General features: G+C 43.4%; 1 pseudogene; it reads left to right on the top strand.

Annotated features, from left to right (window-relative positions):
• Nucleotides 1–20,496, top strand: part of LOC104376386 (uncharacterized) — a 54,131-nt pseudogene extending 33,635 nt beyond the window's left edge.
• The last annotated feature ends 3,067 nt before the right edge of the window (nucleotides 20,497–23,563 follow it).

Here is a 23,563-nt window from a genome sequence, read left to right as displayed (position 1 = left end):
AAACAAAGAGTTTGAAGTTAAAAGGAAACTTATCAAAACAGTGATTGTGCAGCTTGTTTTATTTCTCTATTTTTTTCAACTTCAAAATTAACTCAAGTGTGCAGCATCTCAGGATCACAAAACAAAGGGAAAATAGCTGAAGGTGATTTATACGTAAATGAAATGCACAAAATTAATCAGGCTATTTGTTTCTCTTTCATGCTCTTCTCCCTTTGCATCTGAATTATTTCTCTTTATTTCTCCCCCATCTCACTGTCATCATTATCCTCAGTAGGTGCAACTGTTAGAACAGTTGTGCTTTTGGAGATGCAAGCAGCTCAGCCTACAGTCCTTAACTAAATAAACTGGATGGGGAATTCTGTGGTAGTTTTGTCTGTGTGAAGTCTGTGATACTTAATTTTGGTATTTTTCTATTCATGGGAGAGTAAAATTAAGATAACTTCACTCTTACCCAACAGACATCTCGCATTGCTTTTGAAGAAGTGAAAGGGAGTTTTGCCATCTACTCTAATGGATGCCATACCACTGGTTTAGGCAGCGTCTAAGTCAATGTAAAGTCTTTATAAAATGCTGATTTGATAGTATACCCTGTTGTACTCAAAGCACATTCCAAAGGAAAACTCAAGTATGTGATACCATGCTGGTTATTTGTTTTCTTTTATTTACGTATGCCTCGGCTACACAGAAGTGTAGAAGTAAATCATCTCTGGTCCTGCCAAATTGCTGGTACTTCTTGCTGTCTTGAAAACAGTCTGTAGCACTCTTGAGAACTTTACCCACGTAGTCGTAAGGTAGGTATTGACATGGAGGGATGATACATGAGCTGCTTTTTTCACACATCCTTCTATGTTTCTCAAGAAATTACATTTATTCGATCAAATACAGGCATTTGCTAAAGAAATCCAGCATGGGCACTGAAATACTTTGTCCAATGTCTGGACATGCAGTTTAGCATCAATTTTTGTCTTGTTTTCCTCGTTAAGTAAAAAATGACTTTCAGATTACTTTTTTTTTTTTTCTGATTAGCTTTCCCCGGGTGTATTTTTTAACCTTGCTTCTTCCAAGTAAGCTGCCTATTTTCTCAAAATTGTTTTTGCATATCCTACAGGTCCCCATATTTTCCCTATTACAGCTCCGTATCTTCTGGCTTCTTGCAAAATTGGATACCATAGAGCCAGTTCCACTGTCCCTGTTTCTAATAGAATATGTAAAGTAGGATTAGCCCCGGCTTTGAACCCCGCCGAGGGCAGCCCTGAGAACAGCAATTACACACACAGGCATATTCTCCATGACTTGGATGTGGCTTCCTTCCAGTTTTTCTGCATCTTGGCATGCTTGCATTGCACTAGGGCTTCTCAACAGAGCCTGCCTCCTCTGGAGAGGTGTCTGAAGAGCCAGAGCTCCGTAATACTTGCCTCCTCCTTTGCTTTCTGTTTTTCCTTCTGCTGTCTTTTATGTTGATGTTCTTGGAGCCCATCTTATCTATATTGTTGCAGATGTATGGAAGCTCAGATGTGCATTGCTAATAGCAGGTGGGGCTTATTTAGATATTGCTATTCCTTGGCGTTTGAGTAGTCTGGAAAAGTCAAAATTGTTATATGGAGCAGTGTGCGCTCTGTTCATTTACAATCACCTTGACCTGTGTCTAACAGGTTAATTCTTATAGAAGAGTCTTTTTGGCCTAGAAGAAACTCTGCATCTCAAATTGTAACAAGTGTAGAAATGTTAATTGCTCCAATCAAAGGCTTAATTGTTCTGGATTCTAAGGTCCCAGTGAAGTGCTGAGTGTCACCATTCTGTGCTGTTGTCAAGAACCAGCCCTAGAATGTTATGTTAATCTTGTTCTCCTCGCTAAAGTGAGTTTGGGATCTCCTCCCAGACTAAGCATTTCCTGATAAACTCTTCTTTGTCCATCGGGGCTTAATCCTTCCTCTTCCCTACTCTCCCGGTGCTGTACCTGCCCCATTCACCCATGGTCCTCGGTAAAATAACCAGCTGACCGAAAGCACCCTAAGCCTCTGCAAGGTTGTTTCCAATTTAATTTCATGGATTTACTTTCCTCACCTCTTGGTACGTTCCTTTCAAGACAGCTGTGTGAAAAAAGGCTACAGCTGCAGCCAACCCTTGAACTCAGTAAATGCTGGGCCAAAATCTCTGAGAGTGTCAGTGGAGTGATATCAGCAAAGAATTTGGCCCCGAGCCTCTACCAGGTCAGCCAGGGAGAATGCTGTAGGGTCCTGTGATCCTTTTTCACCCAGACCATCCTACAAGCACTATGCTACCAGTAATCCTGCTTTGCTTAAATAAGGGGGAGCGTCTAATTGTTTCAACTGATAAAAAAAAAAAAAGGAAAAGATTAGGAAAATAGGCTGTATGCAGACAAGTAGGATTTAAGTGATTCGTTGGCCTGAGCTACCTGGCGTTTTCCAACTTCTAAAACTTGGCTTTGTACACGATGCTCTGAAAAACATGGAGCACTTCCTTCAGCAAACTGAAACTCATCAAACTGCTTTTTTATTCTTTTTCAGCCTGTTTTTCCTAGCTCCTCTGGCTAACGAAACACAAACATTGTAATCAATGAAGCCTTTTTTTTTTTTTAAGGCACTCGAGCTTATGTAAAATCTTTGGAATTTGTTAGCATGATAACATTGTTATGCTCTCCTAGCTGATAGAAATATCAAAGCCAGCTAAGAATAACTCTGCATCAGACAGAGAAGATTGGATTTGTTTCCTGGAATGAAAGCAAAAAGCATGTATGCATTGCTCAGTTTCTAACAACTGAGGAAAAAATTTTAGCTGTCGTGAAAATAAACATACTTAAAACTTCCATCTCACCTTCTTAACAATGTCATAAAATGAGTCAAAATATAGACTTAGTTTGTGTTGAATATCTGAAAGCCTCCAAGATTTTCCACATCTTCTTTTTTTCTTTTATTTTTGAATGTTGTGATGGTACTTGAAACTTCTGTTTCATGCAGCGTTCTTCAAATCTTTTTCTTCTGACAGGAACTCCAAAAAAACTTGGTTGGTAGAGAAGTTATCATTGGAATTTGTGAAACTTTGAGTCTAGCCTGCGGTTTTCTAGAAATCGATCGTACTCATTTGGAAATTTGCAAAATGGCAGTTTCCTGTCACTTTGATCCTTAAAAATATAATGGTTAACATTAAACTTTCTTCTTTTTTTTTTTTTTTTTCAAAGCAGAAGCTTAAGGTATAAGCCTGGGACTGTAAAGAGACACCATCCCAAAGCTTTGCCAATAAAAATTGCTGGAAATGGCACAACCTAATTTTCAACCCCCTCAAATGATGGTTGTGGGCAATTTGTATGTGGAAAGTAGTGGAAATCCAAAGTTCAGGTGTTTGTTAGAGAAGCAGCTTTGATATCTCAGCCAGGCTGCTTTGCAGCTGATTGGCTTTGTGGTTCTGCGAAGTGTATGACTATCAACCTCTGATTTGGAAATGCAAAAGAGAAACTACTCTTTAATTTTAAACAAACTGAAGTATATTTATATGGTTTTCTTTGTTGCAAATGACCTTAAAAACGGGCACTAAGTTTTCACAAAGAACAATACAAAATCACACCAGCACATTTTCCTAAAGATTAGTCGCATGATGCAGCCTTATTGTTTCAGAACAGACATAGGCATTGCTGTTTTGCTAGCTTTTTTGCAAGTTTATCACAAATATTGTAGTATTTGCATTTGCTTACAGACCAGTGATAATAAGAGTTGGAGAAGAAAGAGCCTTGTTTTCGTGCTTACAGGGAAGAACTTGGTGATCTGATCTGAATTCATCCTGTAGTCTCAAAAAACAGAATACAAAAATTTAAGAAAAACTGTGTGGGAGAGTTGGGTGGGTGGGTGGGGTTTTTTTTACATTTATTTAATGTAACATTCTTTCCAAGCCAATTTTATGGATTTTTCATGGGTTTTTTGAGGGCTGACTCATTCCACTCCCCACAAGTGCTTTGGTTTGGCAGAAGTGACATGGTTCATGGGAAAAACCCTCAGATGGAATTCAGAGGAGCTGGGCAGAGTGGGTCACCACTAGCTGTACAATGTCCATTGGAAGCTTTCACCAGGTGTGTACCCCCAGTCTAAAAACACCCTGACTATAGAGCACAGAGGTATGGTGGGGTTTCTAGATATGGTATTTCTCAAGGTCACAGTCCAGGTTTCTGAAAACAGAACCTAAAATGATGTCCTGGAATCCAGCACTTCTGGAGGTACTGAACTTAAGTACCTTTAATTTTTCTGTAATTCAGATTCTCATCTTGCCAAGTTGTGCACCTGAGGAGAATCTTCATGTGTCAGTCCTGCTGTTAGGAGCAGTGTGGGACATAGAAGCAGGGGTGATGTGTATATGTCCATATATATATATATTTATGCTCTGCCTTCCAGCACCGTGTGCATCAGGTAACTATAGTGTCATCACAGGAGCTTCGTTATACCTGTGTCATGAACTGCTTAGCACTGCTAAACTGAAAAGATTATTATTTCTTTCAAGGTCTCCTGCTGTAAGGTTGCAACCTATCATATAGCTTGGTAAATGTTGGTTTAGTGGACACATAAATACACAGAAAGGGAAACAGTGGGGATCTAGCAAAGGAAAGTACTTGAAGCAGGAATGACCAGGCCAAAGAATCTCTCGTCCTTTTAAGTCTGAGCAAACCACTCTTTGGGCAGTTACTGCCCTTGGACAAAATTGAGTGGTTCTGGCTGCATCTCCCCTCCAATGGACATAAATGTGTTTCTTCTCCCTTTGACTGTTGAGATAAAATCCTTCACCCAAATGCAAGATACTGATGCTCTTTAAAAACGTTTGGGATCTACATTAAAAGAAAAAAAAACAACAGTCCCCCCTCCCCAATACAAGCCATCCTGACGCTTTTTGGCCTTTCCTTGAGTAAAGCTCAGGGAAGAAGGGCTCAAACTCCAGCAGGGCCATCCTGCAGGATGTCTCCTGCCACCGAGTCCCTCTCATCAGCACCCTCACTTCTCATCTCCAGCTCCAGCCCTCCGGAGAAATCTTTTGCAACACTTTCTTTCACTGCTCTTTGATCTGCGGCTGTCCCAGCCTCAGCCAGACAGCGTGTCACTGCGGGCTGCAGCCTGAAAATCAGCCCCTGTCCTGTAATTGTCTCCCCAGCCTTGCTGGGAGGTTGCTTGTCTCTTGTTTTCCTGTGGCTTTTCAGCTTGTTTCTTCTTTCTTCCCCCAAGCCTCTATTAATGCACATCGATTAATTCTCACAGGAAAACTGGATAATCAAGTGAACCTTAGCAACCGTGTTCCTGGAGTCACTGCGAATCAGTTTTTTCTATGTTTAAGTAGCAGAGGGCACTGGGAGGAAAGTGGAAATGTTTTTGTGATAAAGGTGGGTTGAGACTGCTTAGCAGTGGGTGAAAGGGGTTTGGTACAGCAAGAGGCTAAGGAACAAACAGGGAGAGGCGTGTATTTGAGCAAAATGACCATTTCGTTCCCAGAACGCTAAACTGGGTTTTGTTAGCAGGAAAGTAGCTAGTCCATGTCCACGGCTTTGGCCAGACCAAAGTGCTGCTTGTGAAGAAAATCAAGATTTATTTTAATGAATCATATTCTCTCTGACAGCCCTCCTCCTCAGGGCTGTCATACCTGCAGAAGCTATTTGTGAAATGGTTTCCAGATGACAAAAAGAGTTTATTTCCCCCTCAAATGAGAGCGTGGCTGAACGCCTGTACCTGTATCAGAAGTCACAGTAATAAATAAAATAAAATAAAATAAAATAAAATAAAATAAATAAAATAAATAAAAATAAAATAAAATAAAATAAAATAAACCTTTTCCCACCCAAGGCTCGGATCTGCATTGATACTTTGAGAGATCCAGCTGGTATCACTGCTGGTACCCTAACATGAAATGGAGATGCACAGTCCTGCTAAGAGCTGGACTGAGTTCTGAAGCAGAGGAAATGTTAGTTTTGGTCACCCAAGCAGGCGTTGCTAGCACCACAGTTAGGCAGAGTGCACATGGAGTCAGCTGGGAAACTCCATAACTGGCTAAATTTAGGCCTCTGTAGCCTCAGCATTTTATCTGAATTATCTCGATTGGGCATTTGGTAAGCAATGAATCTACCAACGGTCTTGCTGTGGGATAGATATTATAGACATTTAGTCTCTAGCTATTGTATGACATGTTATAACATGATAATGATCTCCCTGGTAGAGACTCAATTAATTCCTTGGGTGCTGGCAGCTTCTATATGCAATTTGGTGTATCTCAATGCAAAGCCTTAATTACCTGTGAAGCCATTCTTTGTGCTGTGATAAACCCATAGGAAACCTAAAAGATTAATACGGGCACACAAGGAATTAAAACTGCTCCATTTTCTTATAGGTAAAGAAACCTATAAGAAAACTCGTGTGGCTTTAGGAGCTGGAACCGAACACAAGAATTAGAGGAGGAATAAAAAGGTTTGGTTTAGATTTACAGCTCTAAACAAGTGGAAGTTGTTAAAAAAACCCTCCTGCATCCTGAAACTTTTTAAAAAGTTATCTTTAAAGCGGGGGCCAAACACCATTCGTGCATCCTGAAACTTTTTTTTTTAAAGTGCCAAACACCATCAATGAAGCCAGGCTCTGCTGAAGCGGATTTTTTTTTTTTTTTTTTTAAACTGTAATTTAATTCCGGCCGCATCCCCCACCCTTTAGCAGCAGATGAAACTCCGAGCAGCCATCCGATTGCCACGACTCGAAAAAGAAGTCCTGTGGAAGAATTCCATCCCCTTTGGAAAAAAAAAAAAAAAAAAAAGAGAGAGAGAGAAGAAAAAAGGAATAAAATCCACGTTCATCGCTCTCAGTAGCGTGTAGGGGGGGTCCCCCCCTTCTCGCTCCGGGCTCGCCCCGCGTCCTCCCCCGCCGGGGTCGGATGCCTCCGGGGCGGCCGCCCCGGAGGCATCCGACCCCGGCGGGGGAGGACGCGGGGCGCGGTAGGTTTGGTCGCTGCAGCCTTTTCCTAGGGAGCCTCATGGGAGGAGCCTCCAACAAGCAGCTCCCAGGCTTTTTTTTTTCCGTCTTCATCGCTCTTTTGTACGCTCGCAGCGCTTCCCTCCCCCCCGCCCCCCCAAAAAAAAAAAACCAACCCAAACCAAACTACCGGAGTCGTAGTTTCTCTTCCCCCGCCCCGATCCGGATGGTGGAAGTGGAAGGAATTCGCGTGAAACTGAAAGGCCTGTTGCGGGTTGTTGTGTTGGAACCGAGGATGACTTGAGAGGAGCGAAGGTGGTGGTTGTTTCCCGGTTTTGGTAAGTAGAGATTTGGGATGGGAAAGTTGGGCGAGGGAATGATATAACGTGAAGTTAGAGTCTGGGTCAGAATTCTAAGTTAGTTGTTCTCCACTGCTTTTCTCTTTTATTTTTCCCTCCTTTTCTTTTTCCCCCTCCTTTGACCAAAAGTAGCGCTTCTCTCCCGAGTAAAATGCCCTCCTGCTGCCTCCAGCTCTGGGAGAGGATTCACTCTCCTTTACCTCCAAGGAAAAAGCTGGATGGTTTTGTGGCTCCTGCCGTGGCTTGTGGTTGGGTTCGAGTTTCTGCTCGGGTGAGGAGATTTTTCGGGGGGGTTTGTTTGATCGCGCTGGGGAACTTTTGGTTCAGGTTTACTAAGTTGGGATTTGGAGACTTTTAAATTCTGCAGCAATGACATCAGGAGGTGACTGGGAGCCCTTCAGTGGCTCGAAAAGCTGCACGGTGGTGACGTTATGGGCTTTTTATAATGGTTGTCAGTTATTACAGCAAAACGCTTATTCATCCTGTGCAGGCGTGATTTATACTTCCAACACTTTTATGTGGCTTTCTGTTGTCCCGCTTTTAGCTCGCGAAGGAAGCAGCACTGTAACGCGCGTCTCAGCCCCCTTAAGTCTTTTAATCTAAAATAATTGTCTTTGTTTAATGTGCTAACTCGCCATAAATTTTAGGTGTTAACGTGACCAGAGTGATACAGAATGCTCAGACAAAAAAAAAAAAAATATTTTTTTCTCTATTTTGTGGTCTTGACTGATCACATAGATGACCAATCTGGATACACGTGTTACAAAAATTAAGGGACTTCTAAGCAAGAAATGTTGGGTCAGAGAGGAAGTCCAGGCCCACAGGTAATGAGTGACCAAACACCATCCCCTGCCAAGATAACTTCTCTGTCTTGTCAGGATTTCCACAAGCACTGCCAGAGCGGTATCGCTTCTGGGAATTGCTCTCCATCGCCTCGTGCGCGAGTTCCCTGACAGCAATGGCACCGTCATCCCGCTCGGCCGGATCATTTGGAGTTACCTGCGGGGACTGCCAGCTGCTGTGCAGCTGCCTTCCTGGGGTTGCTTATCGTAGGTGGGTTATTGCCTTCAGAAGATCTTTTAAAAGATGCTTTCGGTTCTCCAGAATGCATTTTCTGCGTTTGTTTTCTTTTCTTACTTTATTAGTATGGAAATTTGCAGTGAGAAAGGGACTCCCTTGTTACTGGAAGCACAACCTTGTGTCCGGAGCCAGGCAGTGGCACGTTCCTGCGTGGACTGCAAGCAGCTCGCACACAGCTTTTGATTCCCGTTGCTCAGCCAAGGTGATGGCAGTTCCCTTCCTTGAGGACAAGGTGTGGCTGAGGTGCTGCCCAAGCTGTGGTGGGCTGCGCTGGCTCATCGTGGGTGCTCTGAGCATGGTCACCCATCCAGAGCTGTTCTCATCACTCGGGTCTAGTTTAGAGGAAGGCACGTACATCTCAGACACTGGAATAGTTCTCCCGGGAACCAGTTCTGGTATCTTCCTGGCAATGTCTTTTTTTTTTCCCTAAGCGTAGAAATGCTGCCAGGCACAGCACTGTACATGAAACTCATGTGTCCCCTGTATGACACATGCCACTTCATCTCTGGGATGCCTTTGTCACCGTGTTTGTACAGCGCCCAGCTCAGCAGGACTCAGCCTGGCTGAGGCGTGCAGAAGGTCCAACACGAAGTGCTGATGTGAGGCACTTCAGGCATGGTTTCTCCTTCAGAGTACAGAAGGAATTTGAGAGATTTTTCCAAAATCACATATTTAAATGCATAAGTAAGTCTTCGTTGGGTTTACAAAAGGCAGCGTATTTCCCAAAACTTGAACCTTTGACTGTGAGTGTGTGTTAGCTGGTAAAAGTAAAGCCTTGGTTATGTCTATACATAGTGACCAGCAAAAGTAACTGGTGACCCCCAGTCTTTGCTGTATCTGAGCTTTTAAAGCTACTGCTGGCGTATGGACTTGCCCTGCGGGACATCGTTTGGTTGTATGGATGTCCCCTTAATTCCTTGTGAAGTAAAGCAGACCTTCCGTTTCAATCTTAGCATCTCATATTTTTCCTAAAATTTTTTAATGTTGAAATTGATCTTAAATTACCTCACAAGAAGTAGTATGGGGGTGGGGGGGAAAAGGAGGGTTTTGTTGGTTTTAATCCTGTAATAGTAGCTTATGCAGCAGTCTTGAGCTGTTTCCTGAACAAGATTAGTTTTAGTTTCTGATACCAGTAATGTTGATTTCTAATCTGAGAAATAGCTTCTTACCTCCTACTCTGCTAATTTATAGTGACAGGAGTCCCAGTCATCATGAAAATACTTTTAAAGAACAGAAATACCAAAGGTGCATAGAGTTCTATAGCAGGTTATTGTTAGAAGTTTATTTCAAGGAATGTGGCTAACGTATGAGATAAGTTACAAACTAAAGTATGAGAAGGTAAAAAAGGAATATTATAAGGAGTTGCTTAATAAAATGGATGGAGTTTTGCAATGTACAATGTGTTTGAATGAATGAATTTGAACTGGTGTAGATGTTGCTAGAACTTTCCTTTTCAAAGATTGCAGTGTGAGAACTTACCAAAAAGCAAATCCTCTCGATGTTTTTCTGTGATTAATTAATCTTTTTTCTTAGGCATGTGTAAACTGAGGCTCAAAAATTGACTCTTTGACCCAAGTTATTACAAAGCCAAGTGTGAAATCTGGAGGATTTTGTCTATCTGTCAGCCTTGGTGTGCCCAATAGCAGGTGATGAGAGTGCTGAGAGCTCCGTCCTGCCTTGTGGTTGTTGGTGCCGTTTTCCAGAGATTTCTCAATTAAGAGCCGGATCTGTAAATCTTATCTCATTACAAGCAACCAAATGTTTAGGAGTAGGAGATAGCAGGGCTTGAAATGCTTATTGGTTTCCCTTGGAGTAAACTTGGAGCTGTTGTTGACTGTTCAAAGGGAGCCACATCTAGCTCTCCTGATTGTAAAAACATGGACAGGGAGAAAATGCCAAGACCCGTAGGTGCCTTCTGTCTCCAGCACCTGTGTCAAAGCATTTTAAAACTTTAGTGTGAAACTGGGGTTTTAAGGTTTGCGTCTCACTGCTGTCAGGAGGAGAGCAGCACACCGAGCCACCAGAGCACCCAGCCCTCGCTGCGTCCGCGGGGTTGGAGCCGAGGAGCGGTTGGAGCTCTGTGTCCACGCGTGTAAAGCTGTGGGTTTGTACATATTTTAAATACTTCCCTGCCTTCGTTCGAAAACTTCTTACACAGGCAGAGGTCAGACCTCCTGTGTTTAAATAGAAGAAATTTTGTGGGTTTATGCCGTTATTTCTTACTCGTTCATTGATATTTAGTGACAAGTATGGGTCAGGCTTTCTCTGGAACTTGTGGTTTGCGCACCTGCCTTCTAACAGTGACTTGGAAAATGTCTTTTTGAGGATAAGTAGAGGCCTTAGAAGTGAAATTAGGAAACTCAAGAGCCTAAGGACGCTTCATGGGCAACGTCTTTCACCTGTGACACACTAATAACGAACTGAACCCCTTGGTCTTTGGGCTGAATTTAGTGTGCTCGCTGCAGCTGTTAGTAAGCAACTGCTTCTTAAACTGCGAGATATTTTCCTTTGAAAACTATTTCAGCCATGCTTGTCATAAGTAGAATTTGGAAGTCATTTTAAGTAGATCCTCTTCCAGGCTTGACCCAGAACTCGGGCGAAGGAACGGAAAAAAACTCATGGCCTTTTTACAGAGCTCGATTCTTGAAACAAATTGGCCTAAAAGACCAGTTGCTGGAGAGACGTGGAACAGGGACCTGGCGGCAGGCGCCTGCGAGGCGAAGGCAGTTGTGATGCCCAGGAATGTCACTTGTGGAACTCGTCTGAGCAGCTTTTGGATAAGCCTCATTGTTTGTGCTGCACAGGCAGAGCAGGGTGGCTTGGCAATGAGCAGGGTGGCTTGGCAATGAGCAGCTACGCCGTCACCTCCCCAAGCCCGAGCTTCAAGTTACGTTGTCCGTAGCCTGCGTGAAAATCGCTGCCTGGGAGGTCCTCGTGCAGCAGATGTGAGCAGTGGTGGGCAAACGCTTCGCTCTCACCAATCGGGGCACACCAGTACAACAGCTTCAACTGTAGTTTTGGCTTGTGCTGTACTTTCTATACGTTCACAGGGAAGACCCTTAGCACTCTGTCAGTAGCCAGAACGAGATCTGCCCATCTGCCTTCCACTCCTTACGTATCTAAGAAAGAAGGTGCAATGTCCTGTTGTCAAAGTCTACTTTCCAAGTGTCGTTTTAAGGCAAAGGAGAGGGGACACCCCACTTTGTGCTCTAAGTATACGCAACTCTTAGCCGTGAGTGAAAACCAGTCCTTTTATACTCATAAGCTAGAGGACTTTAGAACTTGTAAACATCTCAGCTCAAAGCTTTACAACAAGGCTGAGCCCTCAGGTGGGTTAAACCAGAACATGTGGACAGCTAGTTGCTTAGCATTGTAATTAGATGAAAGTAATATTGTAAGTTTAAAAAATAATCAAATTTTTTAGGCTGTCATCTGAGAACTGCAGTCAGTGCAATGGCTTAGTTCTGCCCTTGTTAGTGTTGGTGTAACGGAGGGGAGAGTGCCACTTGGCTGTCAAGGATGCCATGGACAAACAAAGTGGAGTGAGTGCAGAATGATGCTGTGAAAACGCTGGAAATGAAAAGCAGAACGCTGGCTTACGAAGGATCGCAGCTGTTATTAATTAAAAATAATATTAAAAAATCAGAAAACAAGCTTGACGAATCATTTCTCTCGTATGAACATGTTACTTTACAGAATCCTTCAGTTAAAAGTTGTGAAATGTGAGTATATTCAGATGGTAGCCTGCAGTTGTTACTGGGATAACACTGACATTATTATAGTGCAGTTTAACTCCTTGTTATGTTCTTTGAACCAAGATTAAACTGCGGTGGAGAATCATACCAAACCACTGGATTTGCGGTTAGGTAGGGAAGTAATGGTCTAGTGTAAAAGCTGAGTTCCATGATTTAGGGATTTTTATTCTTAAGCTGAAATTCCAAATGCTGAGTGACAGTTTTAAGTTTATAGACTTCTGCTCAAATCCATCTGTGTATGGTACCAGCCGTCTGGGTACAGGGCTGTGTTCACTTGTTAGTACGGGAAACAACATGGGCAGAAGGGGCTTCAGGAAAGCGGCACTCAAAACTGAGCCACTTGGGTGAACCTGCAATGTGAAATTGGAACCCCAATTAGCGATCTCATTTTACAAAAACCTGCAGATTTTGGCGAGTTTTAGGGAAAACTGATACTTTCAGGGCTCTGGATGGCCCATGGGAAGGTCAGGTTGAAGCAGGCAACAAACTCAATGTTTTCAGGGAGTTCCCATGGTTTGGTGTCTATTAAAGAAAAAACCCGTCTTTAGCAAGGCTCCTTTCCTTATGATTCAAGGTGTGTTTCCAAATTGTTTTCTTTTGGTTCTGTAGTGCTGGTACTCAGCTGCACCATGCTTTCCCCGGTATGGGACAAGGCTGGGTGTCTTCCTGCAACACCGGGATGCCTTTGTCTGACTCTGTGCTCCCACTGATGAGCCCTCACGCAGCTCCGTGGCAGGTGAAAGCCTGTCTCGAGCTCGCTGGGTGTTTCATGATTTCCAAGCAAGGAAGTCTTGCCATTTCTCTTGTCCAAGCAGTAGCTCGTTTTCTCATTTGCTTTTCAAAATCAGTATCGAAATGGGGTTAATTTGCTCTCGGGTTGTGCTCATTGCTCCTGGAGTTGTAACGCAGACAAAAATCCAGTGACTGCAGTCTGCTGGGAACAGTAGAACTGTGAACAGAAGCAACTTATATAAATCACCAACTTTCCCTGTGTTCCCTAACACACTAGTCAGCATATGCATGCTGAAATCCAGGGGTTCAGACGGTCAAGTGACAGTAGTTCTGCAATAACTCAGACCTCTAAGGCTGCCTTTTTCCATATCTTTTCTCTCCGCAGCCCTTCCGGGCCAGGTGATGATACACAGTTGGCTTCTCTCCTTGATCCTTCTGAGCGACCCTTAGCTGTTTCTACAACGTGTGGAAATGTTGACCCCGCAGATGCTGCTGGGACTGCAGCAAGGTATTGTACAGAGCCGTCGCAGCGGGAGTGGTGGGAAGCAGCTGCAAACTGGTTGCTGATGTGGGTGAGTGGAAGACCATGGAGGTCAACGCCAGCTCAGAAATTGCTATCACTCTTCTTGGGTGGATATATGTCTGGTATGGCCAGTTGCTGATGGGTTTGCTGAGTCTGTCTATAGTCAATTGAGCACCTGGCAGTGGAAATCTTTATTAGAATTTAGATCTCCCTCTCAAAAGCTTCAAAGGAAGATACCGTTTACCTTTCCCTGAGACTGAATCACTTCGGCACGTAGGAGGGTCATGCCATGTGAAGGTGCAGTATATGCCTTGGTTTTTTTAGGTGCTTATCCTTTTTTATTATTATTATGTACAAGGTAACTGATCCTTTGGGCATTTCTTTAATTTGAGAAGTTCCTTAACAGTATAATGCTGATTATAAAGCATTCAAGTATCTCATCTCTGTTGGACACTGGCTTTTTGTCTGCTTTTACTTGCACTGAGAAGAGAAACTGCTGCTTTATTAGTGCTGGTGGCAGTTGGGTTGTCAAGGTCTTTGGGTGTATGAGTTTGTCTTAACTGCCAACAGTAGAGGAAGCTTTGTAGGGTGTGTTTACCCTTCAATCATTGTGAATTCAGTGGAGTGTAAACATACACAATATATTTAAGCCAGCATTAAATTGGTTAGCTGAAGTCGCAATGATACGCTATCAAAGGCAGAAAGGAGCTTGTTTGCTTTGCTCAATCCACCTTAAGAGCTGGGTGACTTTGCTGTTTAGCCCGTACTGGTCTTCCATCAGTCCCCAAGCTGGTTAGTCGCTAGTGCTGGCTGAGTGAATCTGTGAGAAACAAAGTTTTTCCTACCACCGGAGTGAGATGATCTAGAGAAGCTTACAGCGGGAAGCTAATGATGTGGATTTCTTCCAGATCTTGTAAGTTTTTACTCAGAGTTGTGTTTCTTTGTTTTTAACAAATGTAATTGGGTTACCGACGGGTTTTTGTGGATTCTGTTTTTTCTTGCTAATGGATTGTTGGCCATAGTAGCAAGGCAGTTAGAAAAGAGTGAGCAGTAATTGAGGTGGAGCTTTGAGCTACTTTCTGAATGTGAAGGAACAAAAAAAGACTAACACCAAAAGTTCCAGGAAGATTTATACGTGGTCTCCGGACTACAGCCTGAAATAGAAGACTCTGTTGCCCTTAGAGTGATAGTTTGCTGTTTGTAGGGAAAAAGGCACACAAGCTGTCTGTGATTAAATGTCACCTTAGGAAACATTTAGGAAGAGCTGTCTTCTTAGAGTGTGTTAATTTACTGCTTCTTGTAAACCTCATGAATTCACACTGTTCACATTCTCATCCGGATCTGGAATTTTGAGTATTATACCTTTCCTTTTGATCTACTTCATAACTTCTGTCTTTAAAATGTTGTTACCATTAATGTCCAGAAGTTAGTTTCGGGGTTCCTTGCTTCGTCCGAGTCGCGCAGGCTGCGAGTGCTGGTGCTGAGCTGTCGTCAGCCCTACGGGGTGGCTGAGCCCAGTCGGGGTGAGGGCGCACGGACCGTGCAACAGCCACAGGATCTGGCTCGTTTCCATATCCTGACCTTGATGGAGGTGCAAGGGTTTTTGCAAGGGTTTGGTGCTAAAAAGTTGCAAACCAGAGGCGTTCTGCGTGGAAGTAGGTGGTTTTTCAGCCCCTGAAGTGGAGGAAGGTGAGAGAGAAATTCACTGGGGTCAGCTGGAGCAAATCCGGCTGCAGTTAGATCGCCTGTGTTTGTTGGTTTTAATTTTTGTGTCTATTTTTTTAAAAAAGCTGCACAAGTTAACTCCTGTCAGTATTGTTTGTTTTTCTTACTCCTTTATTTTGCATCCTTGTTCAGCTTGAGAGATAAAAGCCTACCTGTTCTCCTTGCACCTGTCTTTCCTGTCCAACTTCTCCATGAGCCTTGCAGAGGTGTTCCCTGGTGTCCCAGCAGTGGAACACAATAGCTCCCACCCGTGCCCACCTGCAGATGCAGCTGACTGGCAGAAGAGGGGTTAATAGCTCCTGTCTGAAACAGGTCTGGCCCAACTCTCTTCCAGCAGTAGCAAACACTGCTGATTTCTCTGTGTTTTGGTCAGACCTAACTTGATAACATACTGTTAACAGCAAATGAAATTAGTACTCTTAAAATGCATGAGATTTTGCTTGCAATGAGGATCAGTAATAGCAGGACTGGCCTTTTCTTATTCAAGGGAAGAGTTTCAGTGATGTTTTTTTGTCTCATGTCATTGCCTTCTCCCTCATCTTCTCTTCAGCTGTGACATGGAGCAGATTTTTGCTTATATAAGTAACATCGTAGAATCATAGAATGGTTTGGGTTTGAAGGCACCTTAAAGATCATCTTTAAGGCATGAGCAGAGACACCTTCCCCTAGATCAGGTTGCCCAAAGCTTCATCTGTTTTGGTCTTGAACACTTCGAGGAATGGGGCATCTACAACTTCTCTGGGCAACCTATTCCAGTGCTTCACCACCCCCAGATGGTCATATGGCGATGTCAAGATGATCATATTAAAGCCACTGTTTTTTTTGGCATTATATGTAGAAATAGTACACACTGCTTTTCAAATGAGTGCAGAAAAATTCTCTAATGCACACACGTTGTGTCTCTGTGTCGATGCCTACTGGTTACACCTCTGCGCTGTACTTCTGAAATGATAGCAGGGCTACTAGGTGGCTTGATGCTATGCGAGTCTGTCTGTAGTAAAGTACAATTATATACTGTTTTTCCCTCTATATATTTAGTTATTTACTAATAATTCCTTTTGTTTCCATCTATTTCCCCGTCAGGAGTGTCATATAATGCAGATGGTGTGCACTTTGACAGGGAAAAATAATGGTGCATATAAGGCAGGGGTCAGTTTGTGCTAAATGTCTTCCAGATGGCAGTGCATAATAAGAGATCAGGTTGTCCCTCCATCTGTCCAGTCAAGAAACTGTATCTTTGTTTTGCTTCTTGAGGATGACTGTCTGCCTCTCTCCTCTCTGCTGATAAGGTATTGATCAGAGACAACATGGTATCATCTGCTCAGTAAGATTTTATTTACTATATTTACAGAGGAGTGCCCTGAAAGGAATTAGGTAAAAAGTTCACTGGCTGTTCTGCCAAGGATTTTTGTTTAGCAATGGAACTGCAAGGCCAAGTTCACTCTGATTTGCCAGTACACGTTGCACTAGGAGAAATTTTGGCTAGACACATCTTTATGCTGCAGGTGCAGAGCTCTGCAACAAAACTTACGTTTAATATGAGAAACGTTTGGATTGCAAAGGTGGAGAAGGCAGATAAGTGCCCTGGCTGGAGGAGACCACAGCTTAGCTTGGCTCCATGGTTTCTGGGCAGCATCTACCTCTTCCCTTGGAACTTGTTGGCCATCTTGCGGGCAAAAACCTGCAGGTGCCCAGGAAAAAAGGGCAACTTGGAAAGCGTGTGCTGCATGACCTGTCTGTAGGGTCAGGCCGTCGGTAACAGTCAGGGCAACCCAATCTGGTCCCTTCTGTATGCTAAGGAGAGCTTCTGCTCCTGAGTTTAATCTCCAGCTGAGGTTGCGGAGCTGCGGCACGGCGTTTAGTCCAGAGCAGACAAAGCCGGTGCAGCTCTGTCCTGAACACTGGGGAAGGAAAGCTGTTCGAAACCCGAGCTGGCGTTGGAAAACATTGTGTTCCCTGCATCAGCCTGGCTCCCAGCTCCTGTTCTGCAGAGCACGCATTAGGCTGTCATAAGGGAATTCGTGGTAGGTGATGTCGGATGCACTAAAAGCTGTGTGGCTTTGTCTGCAGATGGACTTTTCCTGATTGCTCACAGCCTGGGGAGCTGCGATGCTCTCAGGGTGTGCGCCGCAGGGTCAGCAGCACAAGCCGGCAGGACACCCCGGGGTATCTGTGTGCACAGAAGGTCAGAAAGTGACTTTTGAGAATTACTTAAACAGAAGCAGAGCTTGAAAAGTGTTTGTTTTCTAATCAGCTCAGCTCTACAGGATAAAGACTGGCCAATGTGTAGTTCATTGTGCACTGGGAAGACTTGGCCCGTTTGAGAGCATCCTTGCTACAACCATTAGAATATTACTCTTTGGAAAATAAGTTTAAGGACAAGTCTTGTTTTAGAGCTGTGGAGAAGCAGAGGTTTTAATGTAGCCACTTCATGTCTGAGCCAATACAAGTACTATGAGTTGATACCATGAGTTGGTACGTGGACCTGAGTTGATGGCAGACTTAGTCTGGAGAGTTCGGAGTGGACCCAGAGCCTGTGTTTTGGACAGGGTGGCTGTGCTACCCTGCCTCAATTTGTGCAGTCTGTACCGTTTCTGAGCTGCTCTGCTTCTGCCTGGTCCCTTGTGACCTTGTTATGCCACCAGCACACAGCACCCATCTGCAGGCAGGGTGGTGATGGGCCATAACCAGTAGCACTACGCTGTTGTGATTCTATTACATGCCACACTGAGCAGTGCTGAAATTACTATGGGGCAATATTTGCCCTGGTCAGAGCGACAGCGGTGGGGAAGAGGGCTGGTGGCAGCCCGTGGTGCCCTGTCCTGCCACGGCACGCGGGCAGACGTCTCCTGGTACTTGTGTTGGTGCAAGATGTCAGAGAAAGCGCAACTGCCAACTGCATCTCCATCGTGTTCCTTTCCAAGCCCACTTGCACGAGTAAGGCAACTGACACTTGGCAGGCGTGGTCTTTACAGGAATCCAGTATTTGATGGTTTAGATGAAGCTTGGAAAGATGAAAGGAAGTTATTTGTGGATTTTAACACCCATAGATACTATAGCTCGTAAAAGTAAGCCCTGTGCTTTGCCAGGGAGAAGAGCTCTTCCAAAAATGCCTGTATTTTGATAGCTAGTTTTGCTTTGCAGAGAGCATTAGAAATGACATTAGTCAAAGTATATCTCTGAAAATTGTTTCCTTCTATGTGGAAAGACTGGAAGGGGGAAGCTGAAGGGCTCCAGATGGGCAGTGGGGCCTGTGCGAAGGGTGTGGGTGAGAGGGAACAGGTGCCACTGTAAGCAATTAACTGGGACGGCTTTATGTGTGCATACCATAAGGTCTATAATTTTATGTGTGTTTGGTATTCTTGCTTGGCTGGGCCCTCTTGTGAATTGTTTGGGGTTTGCAATTCTTTTACTCTCCAAACAGATGTTCAGCATTCGCTTATTTTTAGCAGTTTACTTTTTGCTTTAAAACCTTACTTTCTCTAATCTCCATGTGACCCTATATAGTCACATCGCTTTTGTATATATTTGTTGCCATTGCTATATTAGGACAAAGACATTTTTAGCAAAGGGAAAAGTCCTTTGGGTGGAAAAGGAAACAGCTTGCTTTTTAATTATTACATATTTATTTGTTTTAAGTTGATGTGACTGAAAATTTAGGAAGTCGTCAAACCAGTTTGGACAAACTGGAGGAAGGAAGGAAGGAAGGACGGAGGGGAGGCTGGCTTTCATGATCTTAGTAAGTTAGTGGATGAACACTTTGGGGAATAACTGTTCTCGTGCTCATATATATTGTAACTGAAGTTAGGGATATGATTCGTGTTTGTCCTCTGTTTGCATTCATGTTTCTAAAGAAAGGAAGAATCTGTCCCTGAACTTTACCAACTCTTATTCAGTAACACGCTTGATCTACCTTCTACAATTACAGTATGATTACTGAGGGTAGAGGAGAGGAATTTTTAAAAGGAATGGCTAAGATAACTGTTTATATTTAGTTCAGGAAACCTAAAAGAAAGTTCTCAGCCAAAGCCTGGTTCCACCAACGTTTCCTTAAACATTTGTGTCTGGATCTCTGGAAGCAGGAGCTGGCACGAGGAGACTGTTGCGTGTGGCTGGTGCGCCAGGACATCTGTGTCCCTCTGGTGTGTCAGAGGTGCCCTGGAAAGGACGGTGTGGCGTGACAAGACCCTCCGCTGCTCTGCTTTTGAGACATGAAGTCATTGGTTATTTACTTCCTTTTCTGTCATTAGTTTAATGAGTGTGGCCAGGAGCAGGGGGAGTAGTGTGGTTACCAGTCTGCTTAAAGTGAGGGAGAACGCAGGTGAGCTCCTTGTGGGGTGACCTTTTGTACACAGGTGATTTACCTTTTAAAGAGCATAATGAAGTCTCATAAGAGAAGTGTGTTATTTGCATTGCCATCCAGTTTTTTTTCTAATTTGGGTTTTCTTAAGAAAACGGGAAGTTACGGAAGCTGTAAGGGTGTGTTCTGCTCTGGTCTGCCCTGGGCAAGGGAGCGGCAGGGCTACCCTCCTCCGGTGGCGCTTTCCTCCTGTGCTCTCCTTGGTGGCTGTGGGCAAGATGTCCTTTTCTGCAGGAACCAAGAGAAGGCATGCCTCCCCAGAGCCCCCTGCAGCGCCTTCCCTTGCTCTGAAGGGTCTTCCCAATCCGTATTTACGTGCTCTGGAAATCATTACGTGGCTGTCATGCTTCTGAGCTGGGGTCTTGTGGGGCTTTGCTGAGCAGAGGGACTCGTAGGAATGAACAAATACAGCAGTATTACAGTCCCTAATCTTAACATTCATGCCACGAGTTCAGGATTATTGTGCTTTAGCTTTACAGTATAGGGAGCTTTTAAAGTAAGAGAATTTTTTAGCCCTGGGTTTAATTTTTTTCTAAAAGACAAGGCACTCAAGTCACTTAATTGAATGTTTGTATCTTACACTGAGGAGAAAGGGCTATGTGAGAACTGCTAAGCAGTCATTAGTGATTTATTTATTTTACTAATTTCATACGCAGTTCAATTTCTCTGACAGTTAATGTTATGGTCTATAAGAGCTGTCAAAACTTTGCAATATTTCTGGTTATGTTTCTCTTATCGGAGAATTAAGTGAAATAGTTTGTAGGAAGAAGTAATTTGTGGGAGGTGGGAGAGAGACAGTATTGGGGAGGGGACAATGTGCTCCTCAGAGCTCCTCAGTTGAGATCCAGCCCAAGTTCATCTCTTAAGGACACTTCACTGAAGCTTCATGGGCACTTTTGAAATCTGTCAGCTTATTTTTAATAATTGTTTTACAGCAGTTCCGGATCTGATAGCTGCAAAGAAGTTGATAACCTCGTTTCTGGGGATGTACCTTTGGCTGCGACCCCTGTCGACGGTGTAGAACTGCCTGTTCAAGAAACCGAAGGTTTCCCAAGGGAAAATAAGAGGTATTGTGCAGTGCTATTCCATATTACCATAAATTTCCACGTCTGTACATCCTTCGCTTAAAAAACGTAAGCAGGGTGAAAGAGGCTGAAAAACTTTAACAAATGTTTTGTCTCGGTTATATGAACACTTTTCATTTTGATTTTGAGTCAATACATTTTGAAACCAAATGGAATTCTATGAAGACCTGCTTACTCCAGTATATTTACTACAAAAGACCAGAAGAGGGAGCTTGGAGACTACACTGGTTATTACTACGCTGATCTTTCCTACTGTTTTTAAATTAATACATTTTTAGTTTTTTTTCCAAACATTTTCCCTTCTTGAAGTTCAAGTTTGGTTTTGTTTTGTTTGGTTTTGGTTTTTTTTGTGTGAAACTGTGCAAGATGAGGTCATGTTCAATGTTCTCCTCATTCCTCTTCAGATGCTGCCAGTGTCTCCCCACCCCACACTACTGGTTTGTATTGCAGTTGTGGGTACTGAAGGAAGAAGTGCAGCTTGGTTTTTCTCTTGCTGAAGAAATGTTGAAATATCTTGATTTCAAGTTAAATGTTTCTCTCCTTTGGATTTGCATTGATTGGTGCCATAGTGTTTGATAGATGGCCTAGGGAATTACTGCCTGGAAAACCTCCAAACTGAGTCCTCCCATCTCAAATATAGTCAAGACGAGACATGTGCTTGGATATTCGTGTCAGAGCTTCAGATGACGCCTGTCTTGTGGGCGATTAACCAGTATGCTGTTGTGGCTCAGCAATAAAGGCATGCCCTTATTGTGACATCTATTAATGGAAAAGGTCACAGCACAGCTGAGAATATTAAATGGGCACTCCCTGGAGAACAGTGTTCTCCACCCCACAAATACAGGCCGGCAGCTTGTGACAAGTATGATACAAGACAGGAGACACCACGGGAAATAAAGCTATTCCACTAAAGCTCTGTTCAGAAATGTCAAAAGATGCTGCTGTCAGCAGGAGGATACTCTGAATCACGAATGAAAACGTACACAATAGACATGTTCTGCTGCGGAACAGTGAATGAATACCCATCAGCAAATGCTATTGAAAAAAACATCCACAGTATAGTATCTAGGAAACATGTTGGTTAACTCTTTGTTCTAAAGCTCTGGTTATTTTGATCAGAAAATGGTGTCCTCACCTCGAGCATATGTGCTTGCTCTGACACTGTTAGGTCAAGTCTTCTGTGTAATGCTCCCCCATGATACTGTACTGGACCCGCACTTGGTATGCTGTGGGTAGTTGGTGGGGAACAGAAGTGCTCAAAGGTCTGTTTTGCACCAGGATACAAGTTCTGTAATCTGGGGAGCATATTCTGAATGAGGGGTAGATACCATGGTCATTCTCTAAAAATGGAGAGAAATGGTCAGGTGAGGTTTAAGTTACCAAGAGGTTGGCTCTTTCCGGAGGATCATCACAAATTGTTTGAACTTTATGGATATTGTGGACTGCATTTCACATTCTGGGAGTGCTTTAGAGTAGTCACAGAGGACTACCATTTACAAATCCAAATTGAAACCGCCAAAACACGAGGTGATTTTTTTTTTTTTTTCCTTTTCACCAGAATTCAGCATCAAAGAGAGGAGAAATAGTTTCAGAACTCTGCAGACAAGCAGAGCTGCTGCGCTCACATATTTAGATTGGCTCGTGCCTCTGAAGTTTCTGTTTGGTTTTGATAATGATGTAGTGTGTGTAATAATGTAAATAGCTATGTGTGCGTAAGAATCTCTTGGATGGGGTAAACAATGGAGTAATTAGGTAACATTAGTAGAACTGCTTAATGCGGAATCAAAATCCAGCCTAGGATGTCAGTAACCGAAGTGTACCCTGGAAAGCATCCTTGTTGTGCCTCAAGAATAGCAGTCTTATCACCCGCAGCCTTCTCTCTCTAAAGCTGAACCTGCGTGTTTGTTCTTTTTGTGGCATGTACACAGACTTTCACAGATCTTAATGGAAATTAAGATGCATACAGAGGTGAGAATTAGAGATATCCGTGGGACAAAAGGTAATTCGTGCACCCTCTTGAAAAGCAATATATTACTGTCCAAATAGCTCTTTGCTGTTATAATCAGCCCCTTATGTAAATACTTCTTGGACTATCTTACGCTTTTATGTGATTCATGTCTATCAAGTCAAATCAGCCATGGAAAATAATAGCATGCAAATTTGGTTATGTTTCATTTTGTCACATTTATGGGAGCTGCCTGGGCGACAAGGTGCTAAACTTCCGCAAATGCTGTGCCGCTGCACAATTTACTGCAAAATGGATCCTTGAGGCATTTCAGTCTCTTCTGTGATTATGATGGTCACATTATGAACTGTGTCACAGACACTTCATAATTTGGGAGAAGTGCTGAAGTATTGCTAGTGAGTGTAACTTGTCCTTTATGGAAGCCCTACGGATAGAGCTGGAAAGGGTCTGAAGAGCTGATCCATCCCTCTGACTGTCCTGTGAGGAAGAGAGATGGATATAATCTGCTCTGTAGAGCAAAAAGCAAATGCTGTCTTTGTGCACGTTGTCATCTGCAGCCTCACTACCTGCTTTAAAAGCTACACCTGTGATGTTGAGTGTGGCTGGCCTTATTGGAGAGGTGGGTCCTCCTTGTTGTCGGATACAGGATCAGTTTTCTTTCACACACTAAAACACTAGAGTTGGATCATTTTGAGAGACTCTGGATGGATAAGGAACTTCTGCTGATCTCTGAATCTCTGAAGTTAAGTACACATCTCTGTCTTACCCAATTTTCCTGAAATATGCCTGGAACCAATTGGAAGCCCAGCAACAAATCTTTCTGTCCAAAAGCAAAAAGTCACACCAGTCTCTAGAGAAAGCTCCGCTTTCTGCATTGTTGGTTTCCAAAAGGTGGTTTCATAATACTTCCCTGAGGAAGCAAAGCAGAATTTTGGTGTCACACAGAAAAACAGGATAACCTTTATGACTTCTGGATTTTATGTGCTCGATCATGTGTTGAAAACAAGTTTTCTCCTTTTGTCCACCTTTGGAGAGTC

Source organism: Tauraco erythrolophus, chromosome 9 (assembly GCF_009769465.1).
Source record: "Tauraco erythrolophus isolate bTauEry1 chromosome 9, bTauEry1.pri, whole genome shotgun sequence".
Classification (NCBI taxonomy): Eukaryota; Metazoa; Chordata; class Aves; order Musophagiformes; family Musophagidae; genus Tauraco; species Tauraco erythrolophus.
The sequence above is the reverse complement of the archived record's forward strand: the minus strand, read 5'-3'. Positions and strand labels throughout refer to the sequence as shown.